A 5,000-nucleotide genomic window follows, 5' to 3' on the forward strand; every position below is an offset into this window, starting at 1 on the left:
CCCTCCTGACCAAGATTGATATGGGTAACAAACCAAAAGGCACTCGCGAAAGACAGTAGTAACCCTGATGGGGAACTAATCTTATCTGAACTTTGACTTATTTGGATGACCTGGACCCTTGAGTTCTAGAAATGGAATTCCCATCACCTAGCGAATATACATACGGAGTTTGAAGCCTTTACCTTTAAGGATGTTTATATTATTGAATTAAAGAACACGGATTTTAGGAGAGAGAAAAAATAGAATGGTAAAACGAGGTTAAAATATTAGGAATGATATCAAGTGATGATAATCTTTTAAAAGTTATGTATATGTTTATATATATATATATATATATATATATATATATATATATATATATATATATATATATATATATATATATATATATATATATATATATATATATAATAGATGAACATGAATAACAGAATGGGTCCCTAGAAAATACAAAAAAAGCAGGGGAAGGAAGAAACGACGATTTAATTTTCTTTTTTACATATATAGCTTGCTATAGAAAGGTCATATAAAAGATGCGTGTGGAAGGACATGTCCGAGGCCTTTGTTCTGCAGTGGAGTAGAAATATAGGATGATAATGATGATGGTGAGGCTGGTGATGGTTATTTAATAAATAAATGAACATTTTGAATGAAATTAAAGGTAGTATTCTCAAGTAAGACTTGCTATCCTAAATATAAAAAGCGAGAGACGAAGGATTTAAGAATTAATGGAAAGAAACAATTAGATTTAAAAAAAAGAAACTCCACATACGTTCGACTATGATCATTCCTCTATTACTGAAATGCTAAGCACCGAATAATCTAGACATTCCACCTCTTCCATCAAAGGCTCATTTCAATCAAAATTCGAACGTTAGAAATGTACTGCACGTAATATATTATATTCTGCTGTGTCCTGACAAAACTTCGGCTCTCGTGCAACCACGGTGCAATTTGGCCCGGGACAATGCTCATGGTCCTCCCTGCTTGAAATCTGATGGAGTGGCTTCTGAAGACGAGATTCCAGAAGCGCCTGGAATTTCATTAAGCGGAGGAGGCGTCTTCGTTTGAGAATCTTCCAGCTTAATTCCCCATATCTCTCTCTCTCTCTCTCTCTCTCTCTCTCTCTCTCTCTCTCTCTCTCTCTCTCTCTCTCTCTCATCATCACTTTACTATCATATATTCCATGCTAAGGCCAAGATAGGTCATGACTTCCTACACCTATCCTGCTCAGTGAAAAGGGTCATGTGATTTTACCGCTATGCTAACTGGCAGAAAAATGTTATGCGGGCATACTTCTACCCTCTACCCTACCGCTCTCTTACCTAGCTCTGAAAGGTCATAGAATTCTATGACCATTCTACTTGGCCCAAAAAGATCATAGAACATCACAGCTATCCTAACTGGTATAGAAGACTTATGAACCTTACACATACCCTACCAAGCAATAAGAGGCTAAAATGGTGATATGGTATCCTTTATAACCATGCTAAGTCTAAAAATTCAAGGGACCTTACACCAGGAAACCATCTACTTCTTTTGAGTCCTACAAGAAACATTATGTACTCTATATATTTTTTACTTTCGTGTTAGCTCCTAGGATATCATTGTCAAGAGCAGGGGTTCCCAATTACTTTAGGTCATTACCCCACTTTTTCCAAAATACTGGCTGGCGCCAAGCTTGTTACCCCCACATCATTTCAATCATTTTGTACATGAATAATGTAAAACAAACTTTTTTACTTAGTTGAATCTTCCTTTATTCGCTTATTATTGAGGCAAGTATATCCAGAAGTACTATTACTTATTTTGTAAATAGAAAAAAATGGATACATATAATAAGGTTGAAAATAAATGGAGAGAATATATAACTGAACTAATGTTCATTAGGGTGAAAAAGACAAATAAATCAATAAATACGTCTGCTGGAAATAAATCAATAAACACGTCTGCTGGAAATGAATCAAATAATTTTATGTGAATAATCCCACCTTCAGTTGAAAATACGTGGTGAAAAATATATACATACTTAACAAAAATCTTCAGCGGTGTGAATAACAACACCAGTTCGAGATATTTTCAGTAATGCGAGGAGATAAATTTGTAAGGGAACTTCTGCTGTTATTTTGCCGGTTCAATCTATTTCTGGTTTCTCTTCGGGTGGTCACAAGAGCTGAAAAGCCAGCCTCTCACATTTAAGTTGAACCAAATGGTAAAAGCATCTCATCTGGCTCTAAACTTGCCAGAGAACTCTTTGTTACAGCTAATCCAAAATGAAGATAATCTAATGGGGTTAAATTCCTCTTGTATGGGGTTGCTTGATTTTATTTAAAGTATTTCTTCTGCTTGTCCACTTGATTCATCTGGCAGATGTTCAATGTTCCATGTGACTGGATTTTGAATCCAAGCATTGTTGAGTGGGATGATTTTTATAGAAATATTCTTCCATCCTCAGGTGCAGGCTATTTAAATGCGCACTCATTATTCGGTCCATATCACTCATGTATATAGAATCTGCATCTTCCAAAAACTCTCCTAACCTAGAAAATGCACCTATTCTGTAAGTTTTCCATTTTGAGTCCCAAATATCCAATTTGCTACGAAATGTTTGTACTTTTTCATTTAATAAGACGACAGTTTCTTCTGGTCCTTACTGTGATGTGTTCAGGGCATTTATATGCAAAAATATGTCTACTAAATACCACAGAAAGGAAATCCATTTTAGATCTCTGTTTCCATACTGAATTGTGCCCCTCATCATCCAAAAACATTTCAATTTCAGTTTTGAGCTGAAATACTCGTTTGAGAACATTTCTTCGGATAGCCATCTGGTTGGAGCATAATACTGTACAACAGACAGCGATGTTCAGAATCAATGTCCCCACACAAAGAAATAAACAGTCTTGAGTTTGAAGCACTTTACTTGATATAACTAACTATTTCCACGACATTACACATCACCTACTTCAAAACAGGTCGCTCAGACTTTACAGCCAGTTCTTGACGATGGACAATACAATGTGTTGCAAGATAAGAAGGATTTTCCTTTTTCATATACTCCAAAAATCCTAAGTTAACACGTGGCATAGATGGCACATCATCTGTTGTTACTCCAATGCAGTTTTTTCCAATCTAGTTGCATATTAGGTTTATCAAAAGTGCATCAACTTTTCAGAATACATCCACACCCTTTGTAGTCGTTTGAAGTGGACTGCACTGTCTGCACGTAAGTAGATCTTCAATCTCCCTTTCTCCTTTGTTCCGGATTTATACCACTAATTGTTCATTATTCGCAACATCATTTGTTTCATCCAGTTGAATGGCGAAGATACCGCTTTTTTTCACCTGGGAAATGAATTGATCCTTAATATAATTTTATATTAATGATATCAAAATGAAAACTATCATTACCCCCCTCAAATGCAAAATTACCCCCAGTGTGGTAATTTACCCCTATTTGGGAACCACTGGTCAAGAGGATAGATAAGTATATCAGCCAATGGTGAAAGTCTATAGTGCTCTGGTCCTTTGACTTTCCATCCGCTCCTCTTGGAAAATCTAATATAATAAGGAAAATCATGACTTTAGTTTTCTTGACTCGAAAAAAAAGTATTGTTCCTGAACATTTGATTATAAGTGTTCAGGTAGCTGGGTCACCGAATTTACGTTCGCCTAAATAATCTGCCACTTGATCATCGCGCGTCGTGCAACGCATACCTCTTGACAGAACATAGGAGCTATGGCATAATGGCATAATTGGCAACCGTGGGGGAGCTAACACCAGTAAATGACTGATTACTGTGAGTTCATTGCTCGACATGCTTCTAAATACACCTTGTGTGGGTGTCGACAGACACGGATAGGAAGGATTATTATTACCTCCGCCAACAATGTTGAAAGGAGGCTATGTTTTACTCCTTGTGTGTTTCTATGTTTGTATATAAGTGTTTGTGTTTGGTTTGTTAGTGAACACCTTCCTGGCCACAATTTTAATCGTAGAGTAATCAAACTAGCAGGGATTAACATTAAGTACTTTTACGTAAAACGCAAGAAATGATCAAATTTTGGAAGGTCAGAGTCAAAGGTGAAGGTCACTTCAAGCAAAATTTGTAATTCACGTAATCAGCCATAACTTTGAACATCGTTGTAAAAGACACTTCAAATTTGGTTCATATTTGAGTGTATGAAATCTAGGCTAATTGATACATGTTAAGGTCAAAAGTTAGGGTTGAGCAAAAGGTCAAGAAATAAGCTGCCATGCCGGAGGTATACGCTCTAATGAGTGTCCCTCTATTCATCTATTTGAGAAGGCCAGGTGACCTGACGATCTACAGACGTAAATGTTTGAGATTTTTTCTTGCATAGATATATTAGAAAACTTTATTTTCTAAAAAGTAAAATTTTTGGACAAATATATATATATAAATAAATAAATAAATATATATATATATATATATATATATATATATATATATATATATATATATATATATATATCAAGGTACACCATTATTATAACGTTTACGATCAATAAATACACACATCCAAAAAAATTCAGTTCATAATAGAATATTATATATTTCACAGGATGTGGGGGTAATATTGATTTTGCAAGTTGAGAGAGAGAGAGAGAGAGAGAGAGAGAGAGAGAGAGAGAGAGAGAGAGAGAGAGAGAGAGAGAGAGAGAGAGAGAGAGAGAGGGATTAAATGTCTACAAGTACGGACAGTTTTTATAAGACTGAGCTTTTACTGGGAAAATAAAAAAAAATATAATAAAAAAAAACAGATACTTTTATAGTCTCAGGAAGATAATGCAAAACAAAAAGTAATAAAAGACACACATAAAGGCTCTTATCCTTCTTCATATTTATGAATTCAATTTCTTTTTTCTAAAGAGATAAAGAATGCCTTCACGTAGCAAATTCTCTTTCAATTTTACTCCAAAAGACACAACTTTTTCTTTAAGATAAGTCTTAATTAAAAACAATTATTCTTTTGCC

Source organism: Palaemon carinicauda, chromosome 10 (genome assembly GCF_036898095.1).
Source record: "Palaemon carinicauda isolate YSFRI2023 chromosome 10, ASM3689809v2, whole genome shotgun sequence".
NCBI lineage: Eukaryota > Metazoa > Arthropoda > Malacostraca > Decapoda > Palaemonidae > Palaemon > Palaemon carinicauda.